The following is a 13,766-nucleotide window of genomic DNA, read 5'->3' on the forward strand; positions in this document are numbered from 1 at the left end:
CATAAAAAAGTGAACAGTCAATTCATATATCAATAGATCATCTAGCAGAGTACATTTTCAATCTACCAAGCATTATAATTGGTTACCAACAAATAACAATCAAGGTTTCATTTTCTCAATCACTATCAAAGCAAAAAGAAATCAACTTAACAACTCAAAACAACCTGAATTTTAAATCTACAAATTTCAAACATCATCTTATCAAAGCCATAAATTTATTTATTTTAACAAAACTCATTAAGATTGAATAAAAATTAATCTAACAGAGTTGTTTGAGATCAAGAAAGAGACCTTAATCCTTGGAGCAAAACTGAGAATTGGACAGAAGAAAGCTAATGCAAGAATCAAATCTTGGAGGGGATAACGTTTTTCCTTTTGAGAGGAAAGAAGATGAGTCCCCTTCTAGGAAAGCTAATGACGTTGCTATCAAGAGTCCCCTTCTAGGAAAAGCTAATGACGTTGCTATCTAGAGTCCCCAGGAGAGGATTTGTTCTCCCCTTTTAAAGAGAAGCTTGTGTCTTTTCGAGAGAGTCAAAAGAAGTGGAAAGGTTCATCTTTTCACTTGAAATTGGGTTGTTTTCAAGAGAGCAATCAAAGGGAAAGGGAAGAGTTTCCTTGTACAGGTAGATAAAAAGTTTAGGAAATTTAATAAAATTAATTCCTCATTAATTGATTTTATTTTCTTTTATTTCTTCCAAAAAAAACATATATATGCATATATATAACCAAAATTTAATGGCAGCAAATTAAAACCTAATAGAATATTTCTTTTCTTCTTTACTTTCCTATTTTATTTTATTTTTATTTAAAAAAAATTATTTCCGATCCGGACAAAATACAGTTTTTACACTAAGCATGAAAAATGACATGAATCAATGAAATTATGAGTATTAAATAACATTATTTTGCCCAAAGTATACCTAGGCTCATTTATATAGCTTGGATCGATTAGTATACCAATTAGGGACTATAGATTGCAGTACTGCCCACAGGAATAATTAATGATAGACAAAATTATGTCTAAGATGATTGTTCTACTGGCTTTATGCCTGCCCAATAGCCATAGTGCCAATTTTCATTATTTCTGGCTTATGCCTGCCCGCTGGCTTTGTGCCTGACATGACTGTTGTATACTGGATAGACATACGGATGTCTAACTAGTATACTCCTGTGTATCCAGTCTTTATAGTCTGTCATAGGTTACTTAGGCACAGATATGAGTAACACATCTTAAATTTAAATAAGTACATGAAAAGATCACTATCATGGATTTAATAAGACTGAATATGAAATATATGAATAAAAAAATCTCGATAATCTGTTGCTTTCAAAGTTTCATAAATATGTAATTAATTCAAAAATTTTAGTAAATTTTATATGGATAATTATTTCAATTATTTTATTATTTTTATTTCAAATTATTGCACCACTAAGCAGAAAATGCTTAGCGCGTTGGTTTTCCCATCGCATAGGTACAGGAGATCCACAGCAGCAGCAATAGAGCCTAGACAGGACTTGAGCGGATCTGCTACAGTGTAAATGGTCACCTCACCAGTCATTTTGGTAGGGCTCATGTGTAGCTAGATTTTGCATTTTGGTATTGTATGTAATTAAATGATGTAAATCATTTTTGGATTGTATATAAATTGTAAATATTATACTTGACTCTATATGAATGAAATGAGTTATTTTATTTTCTTGAAAATTTTATATGAGCAAATGAAAAATGATGTGATGAATGAATAGATGAAATGGATATAAATTGTTTTAATAGGTAACAGTAAAACCCGCCATGCACTGTCTGGGTCTCCATAAAAATGAAATGGGATAAAAAAAAATTTTAATCGTAAAATAATATAATTAAATTAATACGGTATAAGACATGATAAAATAAGGTACTCCGACACCGAATGTAGCATGCCTCACTCGACTATTTTGTAGATCGGGTAACGGGTGTTACAGGTTTGTTATTTGTTTGAATGTGGATAGTACAAATGTTAAAGGTATGTTCAGAAGCTTTAGGCTTACTATGGGTTCCGGCAGCCTTAAGCTGACTCAATCCCTAACGTCGATAACGGCCCCTAGCTTGGGTCGTTACAATATGTATATAGGCATAGCTACTAAGGAATTCTACATGTGTTATGCTACTCATTTTAAATCTCCACTATTAAAATACTATTAATTAAGCACCACATATGCAGAATGAGAATTTGGAAGAGAATTGAAAAATGTTTGTATTATTTATTATTTGTTTGTATCTTATAAGTATAGCTCTTAAAATAAGGGCAACCCTAACTACCTCCTTTTTCAAATTCTTTTTATTCTTTTTCTTTTTTTTTTCCCTTTATGAGTTTTTTAAGATGGTCACTAGTATGTATTTTTCATTGATTATTACATTCCTCTTTTTCTTTTTATTTTTTTCTCAATAATTTCTAAATATATATATATTTAAAATAGATTTGTATTTGTCCATGTCTATTATTATTAATAGATTTAAGTTTTTTTACCTTGTTTGGGAGGATTTGGTGTCTAGTATTTCTTCCTTTGCAAGGATTTGCTGTTTCCTCTATTATAAGGTTTTTTTTTAGGTGTTTTACTTTATTATTTAGGTAGAAATACAATAATAAGAAATATAAATTTTTTTTTTTCATAAGTATACTAAATTTGATAGTTTCCATATCAGCTAGTAAAAAGAATATGATGTCAAATAGTAATAAATTACTATCAACTGAAATATACTTCGTGCGAAATAGTTATATCATTCAAATTAAGATAATTATTATTATATTTTATATAAATAATTTATTTTAAAATTTTTTTATGCATAATTGTAGTAGTATGCATCTTGTACTTTAAAATTGTATTCCATTTCTATTTAATGAAAGTTTTATCTTTTATTTTCTTAAAAAAAAGTATGGCTCTATGTATAATTTATACCAAATAATAATAATAAAAATAATAAAGAGTAATAAATGTGATAAAGAGTACATGTATGTCAGATAAGTAAGTAATTATCTTTATCCTGACACCAATATACTTTTATTTTAAATCTCAATTTTGTAAATTAGTTAAATTATATGCTTTGTTTAATTGTTTTTAAATATGCATCCATTTAATTAATTTAATTAACTAGTTAAAAAATTAATTTAATTAACTTTTAATAATTTAAATTGGCATAATTAGCACCTTCTTCATATAATAAATATTTTATCATTTTAGAAAGCCTAATGGATGAAGTAGTATAAAGCGAATTGACAATTATAACCAATTATTTAATTTTTTTTTATATTATAACTTAACTTTTAAGATTTATTACAATTGTAATTAGAAGATAAATTGAATATAGAAAAATTAATGATAAATTATAATATAATCATTAAAATTTTTTAATTAATAAAATAGTTCATTAATTTAAATTTTATATTTAAAAAGAAAATATATTTATATTTATTATATTATTACAAAAAATACATTTTATATTTATTTTTATTTGAAATTCATACTAGAATTGAAATTAATTCAATTATTTTTTTAATTAAGTTAAACAAATAATCTTATATTCAGGTATGAATTTCCACGTAAACAATTACCTAAAAATTCTTTTCAGAATCTAAAACTATCCACAAATTAACGAAACAAAATCAAAATCCTAATTCAAAAAATCCTAATTCAAAAATCAAATCAATAAGTATCCCGTTATAACATAATTTTATAATTTTTTTAATCGAATTGAGCTCATTTTAGATCAAATTCAGCTCATGCTCAACCTGTCTTAAAAGGTTGAATAAAAGCTCAAGCTCAATTCGAATATCCATCTCATTAATGTTATTATATTGAAATAAATTTAATTTAAATTAAAATTACATCAAATCAATATTTGAAAATTAAATTAATGCTTAAATATAACAACTAGCGAAGCCTTTCTGGCCCACTTTCTAGCGCACAAGCCAAATTTCTCCGAGTTAGAGAAGGGATGCTTCCCTTTTAAACTGAAATCGCTCATTTAACCGATGTGGGACAAGCCCTATACAAGTCACTCCTTCTGTTATTTTAGTTTCATGAAAGCCGGAAGAGGCAGGGGCCTTACTTATACTATTATTATGAGTTTAAAATCATGATGATTGAAAGATTATAATTATATTATTATTACTATTTATAAATTTCTTTATAATAATAATAATATTTAGTTCTAAAACATTGAAAGTGGCAGTGGACTCGATGATGTGACAGCAATCTGCAACTCATTCAAAAAAAGTTAGGATTTAAGAGAATTAAAATTATATAAAAGTAGAATTATTGTAACATATGTTTTTAATAGGGTTAGAATGGAATCATATTTAATTTTAGAGTTAAAATATATGTTAGTGTGCGTGTATATGTATCCTAGTAATAGTAATTATTGAATATTTTAATGTTAAACTTTTAATTTTATAAAAATTCAAGGTTTATGTTTACAAAAAAAATGTAATTTTTTATTTTAGGCTCAAAATTAACTAAATTATTTTTTAATTAAATTTATTTTATTAATTTAATTAATTAAAGGTCAAATTGTAAATTATAAGACAACTGATATTATTTTCCACACACACATTTTAAAAAGAAAGAAGGAGGGATGAAAAGGAACAGAGAGCAATAATAATACTTATAAAATTTAGTATTAAATTTGAACCTCGAACCTTTAGAGAGAGAGAGAGAGATATGTGTTACAGTAAGAGAGAAAGAGAGTATGTATTACGATAATAATTAAATAGTTTAGTGTTAAATTTTAAAATCAATCTTTTAAAAGTTTTAAAATTTAGTGAGAAAGAGAAAGAGGTAGAGAAAAAAAAAATAATAATAATTGTTAAACTTAAAAATTAATCTTTTAAAAGTTTAAAACTTAAATAGAAAGAGGAAAAGAGGGAGAAAAATTCTTAGAAATTTTATATCATACCTTATATTTTTAAAATGTAAGTCTCATTAAACTAAAAATTTTAAATTTAAATTATAATATAAATAACTATTCCAAGGTCTTTAGAAATTTTCATTAATTACACGAAATTTTGATTAATTACAAAACCATCTATATACACTATAAGAAATTTTAAAAACAATTATGAATACAGACCACAGAATTTTATTAGTAATTTAGCAATGCTTTATTGACGAAAAAAAATAAAATTTAAACTAATTTGTACTGATGAAATTTCTGATCGATTACTGATGAAACCTTTACCGACGCTGTAATTTCATAGGTAAAAGTGACGCCTAATATTGGTGGCAAAATTAGCGATCAAATAAAAAAAATACTGATGAAAAAATTTATTGGTAATTACCAACTAATTCGTATTTAGTTAGAAATATTAAAAAGAAAATTAAAAAAATTCAAAAACTTAAAAAAATTTTCCTACGAAAATTTTTCGTTAGTAATTACCAACGAAGTCATTTTTTTGTAAGTAATACTAAGAAGAAAATAAAAAATAAAATTTTAAAATAAATACCTATGAAAATTTTTCATCGCTAATTACTAACGAATCATATTTAGCCGATAGTACTAAGGAAAAAATAGAAAAAAAATTTAAAAACTTAAAAAATTTTACCTATGAAAATTTTTCGTCGGTAATTACCAACGAAATATATTTAGTTGGAAATACTAAGAAGAAAATATAAACGAAAAATTTTAAAAAGCTTACAAAATATTACCTATGAAAATTTTTCATCAGTAATTACCAATGAACTCGTTTTTTATAGGTAATATTAAGAAAAAAATAAAAAATAAAATTTTAAAATAAATACCTATACAAATTTTTCATCGGTAATTACCAACGAAGCATATTTAGTCAGTAATACAAAGAAGAAGAAAAAAAAGAAAAATTTAAAAAGCTTAAAAAATTTTATCTACGAAAATTTTTTGTTAGTAATTACCAACGAAACATATTTAGTCAGTAATATTAATAAGAAAATAAAAATGATAAATTTTAAAAAGCTTAAAAAATTTTACCTATGAAAATTTTTCGCTTGTAATTACCAACGAACTCGATTTTATCGGTAATTCATTGGTAAATCATAAAATGTGTGAAATTTTCACATCATTTGTGAATAGATAGAAAATGAAAAAGTTTCTATATAAAAGAAAAGTCACTTTTCAACATACGGTAATTATGGTATAGCCACTATGTGGGCCTATTTTGAACCATACTAGTAATTTTTTTAAAATCATTTAAATCTTAAAAAATTAAAAAATAGTTTCACATTTAAATTAAAATAATTAATAATTAATATTTATTTAAAAATTAAAAATTAATTAAATTTAAATAAAAAATTAAATTAAATTAAAAAGAAAAAATTAAATTAAAAAATATGTAATAAAAATTAGCCACGAAAAGTTATCATTGATAATTACTTACGATAATTTATTGTCGTTGTTAATTACTAACAAAAAATGTTTTTTTATAAATAGTTGGTAATTTATAAGCGTACAATCTCTCACGAAATTACCTATGAAAAAAGTCCTAATTTACTTATGAAATAATTCGTCGGTAAATTTAGTGACAATATTTTTTTATCAATAAAAATTACTTACGCTAAAATTTATAGACAAAAAAATTTCATCGGTAATCCTGATTAGCAACGAAATATAAACATATTTGGTATGTAATAGCTATTTTTTTTTATTTCTTATTGTGATATTTTAAAAATTAATCTTTAAATATTATATCTATTTATAAATAAGCCTTTTAATTTTATAAAATTCTATTTATGTCATTATTATTTTAATAATATATAAATAATTATATGTGTGTGTATTTATCAATTTATATTGTTTTCATATATTATATTGCTACATATAAAAAAATGAAAAAAAAAATGAATATGGACAAATTATTATTAGAATAAAAATTCAAAGACTAAATTATTTTTAGATTGAAAAAATATTTAAAAATATTTTAATATTCTTACTAAATTTATTGAGAAATTAACCGTAATTCTAACAGCAAATACTAATTTTTAAGTTTATTAAAATGTCAAAACTAAATTGAATAATTTTAAAACTACAAACAATAATTTGTAGGTTTAATCAAATCTCGGAGACTAAATTGTTAATAAAATAAAATTTCAGGGACTAAATTATTTTCAATTTGAAAATAGAATTAATGATATTTTAATAATTTTTACTAGAATTAATGGTAATTTAACTAAAATTTAATGGCATAGAATAAGTTATAGGTCTTATCAAATATCAAAGACAAAATTAATTTATTCTGAAAATATAGAAACTAAATTACAGGTGCTATCAAATTTCAGAGACTAAATTATAGTTCACGAAAAAATATTTCATATAATTTTATAAAAAAGGCAATTGTGTTATTTTTACTCTTAAAATTATGTCAAATATCACATAAATCTTTAAAGTGTTTTAAAATCCAAACAAATCCTTTGAATTTTATGTCAAATAATTATATAAATCTTATTTCAAAATTCAAACAAGTCTTTTGAATTTAAAAAAAAATTAAATAAGTCTTTTAAATTTTAAAAATATATTAAATAAGATCTTTAATTTTTTAAAAATAAATAAAAAGATTAAACTATTATTTGTTTCCAATATAAATTCAGCAAAATTAAGATATGCATAAAAAATTTATAGCGCATGAGATTCTTATTAATAATTATACATAAGTAATTTACATTATCACTGTCGCAAACGTTTTGCAGTCGCCGGACAATTCTCATCGAAGCGGAAAAAGTGAGGAGTCGCCACTTTAATTTTAAGGAAAATTAAAGAAAACCTTTTGTAAAATTTATGAAGACCACTTCTAAAACAGAAATTTTAAGTTTGGGGTCCGTGTACAGGTAGGGAAGGTATTAGGCACCTCACCTCGTCCCTTAATGAGGGCAAGCAGATTTAATGATGTGCTTTTTATAATTTAAAATTGATAATTTTGGGGTTAAAATTGTGATGTTAGTCCTTGTCATTGATAGAAGGACATTTAATGTTTCACTATTTTGGGTCATCCCAAGAACTCGAGTAAGTGGGATGACCTCAAAGTGAATTTATGTCGTGTTTATTTTATTTATTATGTATTTATTAAGTTCCTCTTCTTTCGAATTAGGACTCCAATTCTGAAGGAGCGTTATTTGGTCCCTAAAGATTCATAACGAGTGAGGAGGACTCTCGGCTTACCCATTATGTACTTTATTATTGGCATTCAAATAACCGAGAGTGTGGTGTGTGTGATGGATACATGAAAATCGATTTGAGTATAGATTTTCAACCCTCTTAATTAGGACTCTAATTTAAAAGGGATGCGTTAATTGGAATCTTAAGAGTTCCCTTCCTTAATGAGGATTCTCAGTTAACAGAGGGAAATCTCATCACCGGCAATAATTATCCATAAAACTTTACTTATTTCGCTTCCTATTAAATTGTTTAAAATTTTATTAATGATATTTTTATTTAATTCATATGAACTGAAGGGAGGACTGCCCTTTAATAATATGATCTCGAGAAGGACTCTCCATTAAGTCCTGATATAAAATTTGGAGTTCTTGGAAGGACTCTACCGCGAACTAAATATTGAAATTTATTTGATGGGATTTGTTAAAAAAGAGTATGTAGGATTTCCGTGTTCATTAACATCCAGGGTTTCAAGGATAGGACCCTCTCCCGACCCCCTATTTTGAAAAGTGAGTTTAAAAGTCGTAGATATTGATCCGAACTCTTCGCCGATCTTCCTCATAATTTCCTCGATCTCTTTGCTGTCCGAACTCCTTTATTATTCCCTCATAATTTATTGTCTGAACTTCTCTATTCCAGGTTTCGTATCTTATGGTCCGAGTTCATCTTGATTTTCCGATCTTATAACTCATCGAGCTTGCCTCGATTTTAGATCTCTTATCTTGAATTCCGATCTCATGACCTCTTTCAGAGCCAACTTCATCTTCCTACCTCATAACCTATTCAAACCTTTCTACATGGATCCGGACTACCTCTATTTTATTAACATTTCCTCATTTATTCGGATCAGAAATTTTCAAGTTGTCACTTTTATCCGTACTCCTTACAATATTTATGAAGTGTTTGTGACGCGAACTTTAACTCATATGAAATAAAAAGAATTAATTGTAACGATAGCAATAAGACTTGTAAACAATAGGAGACCAAAGATAATTTTTGTGACACAAGTCAAACTTAATGCAACCCTATTCTAAAAATTCAGTGTGACAAAGTACCTTGAAAATACTCACGTCATGAACACAAGCTAGTGATATTTAGAGAGTGACAAGTTAAACACTTACCTGTAAAGAGTTGAAACAATAGATGAATCAATACCGATGCTTTGCGAACTCTAGAGCTGCTAAAGCTGAGGTGACGGAGTGACTTTGAGCTATAGAGAGCTGAAATAATGGATGAATCAATACCGATGCTCTGCGAACTCTGGAGCTGCTAAAACTGAGATGACGGAGCAACTTGAGCCTCCGAAGGAGATGACAGTGAGTTCTTAATGACGAACTGTGATTGGACTCTTAAGATGGCTCACGATTACCAAGGGTATGGATTGTTAGACTTGTAGCTCTAGTGACAAGATCCTTCAGAAAACTTGTTTTTAAAGTCTCTAGGAATTTCAAGAGCTTCAGAATGAAGGGTAATAAAAACTAGACGGAAATTCAGAGGTTTCTCCATGATCCTCTCCCCTCTTTCTATAGTATTACATGCAAATATTTATAAGGAATGGGTACTCAAAATAGAGGGTCAGGATTTCAGCAAGAAGAGTTGGAGGACTCGAATTTAAAAGAACGTGATCCGACGTCTTAGAATTAAAGAGAATTAAGATTGAGGGTTGGGATTTGGTTCAGAATCTCTGTCCTTTCATTCTTTAATCCAATGATCAGCGGTCTTGCCTTACAAAATATATCCAAGGGCTGGGAACAAAAAGTACTGAATCTGTTATTTAGTTTTTGATCCAAGGGCCTCAAATGCATCTTTATAATTATGATCAACAGTGTAAGTTGAGATGTATTGGGCTACTTTAACCATTTGAAATCCGATGGTGAAGAGTGCATCCTTACAAATGAAATGGGTGGTGAGGGCTAAATCGTACCCAAAATGCTTTAACTGATTCGGATATGACAGTAGGAGAATTATTCTTATGAATTAAGGGTTATGATTAAAAGTGATTCGACTCCCCAAGCCCTCCGATCTCTATAAGTCATTCCTCGGTCTACCAGACGTCTCATTGTGATTGACTGATCTGAGGCTTGTTATTCTGATCTCTGTCCACTTTTTTGCATCCAGTATTTTTTTGCTTCCCGATCTCTTCCTATTCCTCGATTCTTTCCCATCTCTCCTCTGCATCTAACCTGTATTGGTTAAAGCAATAAATTCTTCAATTATCAATGAGCCGCTTTGAGTTCTGTAGGCATTAAATGTCAAGGCACTATATATATGAGGGAGGGGAGCCTGTCATTTTCACACTTACACTTTTCTCTTTCCGGCTAATTTCCCATGCGCTACTTATCTGATTCTAACTTTTTTGGAAAGAATTCTCATCATGATGGCCACTTCGATCTTTTTCCGATCGTTTTCTTTGCCCATCACCTGAAAATGGATGACTCCAACAATCAGAGAATTATGAGAGCGTCATCCGATGACGGCAAGAGAACCAGACTAATTTACCGATCAGGGTCTAAAATGACTACTGTGCCGATCTCCAATCGGTTTACCAGTATGATCTGCGGACTGATCTCAGACAAGGGGACCGCTAATTTCAATCTTGATGTCAGTAATCGCCTCTTGAAGTTCATTTGGCTCCTAACCATGTCAAGGGTCCCGATTGAGGCTCGATTCTAGTCGATGACATCAACGATGACACCGAGCTTCCCATAGTCTTTACCATAGTTGATGAGAGCTACCCTCTCGATCTCCACATATCTCTTAAACGGCTTCTTGAGATTTGGGGTGATCCAAACTATGAAAGCAAGATAGATAGAATGTAGTGTAGGAATATTTGTAATTACTGATCTTGAGAGATCGCTCAAATGATGTAATTTGATCCTTTGGAAATGAAATGAAGTCTTATTTATTTAAAATTGATTCAATTTATTCTTCTTTTTATTATTGCATTGATTATTTTTTCGATCTCTGATAACTGTGTCCAATCTAATTCCTCATTGAATCACCATCCTACCGATCCCTTTGGCTCAAAACCTTGTTCTATCGGATATATGGTCTATCCCTGTTAGTTGATCGTACTTGTCTGATTTCCTTGCCATGCTTCTAGAATTTTCCTTTGTTGCGTAATGGAAACGATTAGATCCAGCTAACCGATGCGTTACTTAGGGCCTTGTGAGCATTTAATGCTCGGACGAGTATAAATAGGAAGGGGGGGGGGGGGGGAGGGGTTAGCCATTTACATACTTATGTTGTTTTTTTATTCTCTGCTCACCCCAAATCTCCTTGAAGGCTTTTCTCAAGTTTTTGATTTCTTATCAGGTAGTAGTTTTAATCTTTTTCTGGTCATTTTGTCTCCGTTATCTGAAAATGAGTGGCACCGACGATCAGATAGTTATAAGCCCAATTTCCATTCATGTTTCTTGGTCTTTCGATGAAAGTGATGAGGCTGAACCGAGCAGGCGACCCGAAGCCATTAGGGCTATCGTTCCGACCACTAGTCACCCTATAGGGCCAAACCGGCAACAAGCCTTCATCATAAGGAGAGAGCCTCCCATGGTAGATGAGCTCACCTCAGTTCTAGGGATGTCCGATCTCGAGTTAATAAGCCAGGAGTTCAACCTTCTGCCTGACTCCTTCAAACTCATTCGATGTCACGGGGACTTTCGCGCAGATCACTACTTTGGTAAGGTCAATATGATTGTGGTATACGAGGAGCAGCAGTTGAAGGTTGGGTTGCGGTTTCCTTCGGAGTCATTTTATAAGGACGTCTTAAAGTATACCCGGGTTTGCGTCGCCCAGGTATATCCGAACTCATGGCAAACCCTGATGGCTTTTAGAGGATTATGCCAAGCTAAAAGACTCAAACCCACGGTGAAGGTCTTCACCGAAATGCATAAGCTTGTTCGACAGAAGGACGACGAGTTCTAGTTTTTTCAGGCAAAACCATGCTGTGGATTGTTCACTGATCTCCCATCTTCCCTCAAAAATTAGAAAGATCGGTTCTTCGTACTTTGAAGCAAAGACCCCCGCGGCTTCGAGGGGATTCCCTGAAGTTAAAATTATTTGGCCGAGAAGCCAGAGAGAAGAGTCATGCTGAATGATGTCTAGAGCGCCATGGTGAAGGAGCTCAAGAGCCAGGCGAACTCTTACAAATATTTGTGCCTGGATGTGATCATGGCCGAGCTCAAGTGGTGGTTGATGAGTTTGATATCTCATGAGAACATCCAGCTGCAACTCTCTGATCTTGGTCCTGGGATGGGTAAAACCTGAATCTTCAATCTCTTAGTCCCTGGTGATCTCACTAATCTCATTTTTTTGCGCAAGTATGGCTAGAAATGAGGCAGCGAGGGAAGTTCGGAAGCGGAATAAAGAGCTTAGTAGAAAGGTATTAGAAATGAAGAGATCTGAAGCTCAGAAGAGAGCCCAAACTGAAGAGACGAGCTCAAAGGTTCTAATCGAAGATCAACCTATCCTAGAGGGGCAAATCCTTACCGTGGAGCCTCTTGCTCGATCTGAAACTCCTCCCCAACCTCCGATCACTTCAGCTTCAGAGGGTGGATCCTCAGGGCAGGGAGCTTCATCTGGACAACCTCTTTGACAAGCCACTAGAATACTACTCCAATCGTTGGAGAAGAATAAATCGGTGCGAGGCAATCTCAATTTGGCAAAAGTAGTGAGTGCCGCGATCTATTTCCCTGAGGATCGGACCAGAATGGGTTCTGAAAATATTGATGATCTTCTCAGCCTTTCGATGAACTTGAGCTCAGAAGCAATGGCGACCTAGCACGTGATCAGAGAGAAGGTTTATCTTATGAAGAGGGAGCTATCAAGGATGTCTCAAGACATGGCGTTAATGCAGAACCAACTCTCTGCCGCGAATGCCTGGATCGTTGAGCTGCAAGGACAAACGAAGTCTTTCGAAGAGAAGGCAGTTCGGCTGGAAAAGGAGCTTGACGATGTTCGGGTCAAGTTCTCTGAAGAGATTCAAGTGAAGGATGAGAAGGTTCTGACGAAAGAAGCTGGGGCTTATGTGAAAGCTCATAATGATCTCCTTGCTGAGCTTGTCAAACGTTATCCCAACGAAGACTTCGCCTGGCTTGAGGAACTTGCTTCGGTTGCTGAAGCTAAGAGTGAGGGCGAAGAAGAGAGAGAGGAGGGAGTAAATATTGAAGATGTAACTGAAGTGCAGGTTAGGGAAGATTCTCCTGCTGAATGACTTGTGTGTTTTATTTCTTGGAATGAATTTTAAAGTTCTTTTTGTTTGTGATCAAATCTTGATAAGATCGGAAAAATATTAAATTAAGTATGGATGAGTATTGAATCAACTCGCACTTGATCGAATAAGCTCGGACACGAAACTTAAGATTAGTTATTAATCGAATTTAATCGCGAGTGCAAGATCAGAAAGCCTTATGACCGAGAACCGATTAAAACTTGGACGCGCACATAAAAATGATTTGAGTACAGGTTTTTATCTGAATTTGATGAGTTCGGGACCGCTTATTAAAGATCGGTTAAAACATTAACTTGGTTAAACACTTGAATCATTCGAGCGAGGTAACTAATCACAAGACGTCTCAGAATTTGGAATCTCGGACGTGAGGAGATTGAAAAA

This window comes from Hevea brasiliensis, chromosome 18 (assembly GCF_030052815.1).
Source record: "Hevea brasiliensis isolate MT/VB/25A 57/8 chromosome 18, ASM3005281v1, whole genome shotgun sequence".
Lineage (NCBI taxonomy): Eukaryota > Viridiplantae > Streptophyta > Magnoliopsida > Malpighiales > Euphorbiaceae > Hevea > Hevea brasiliensis.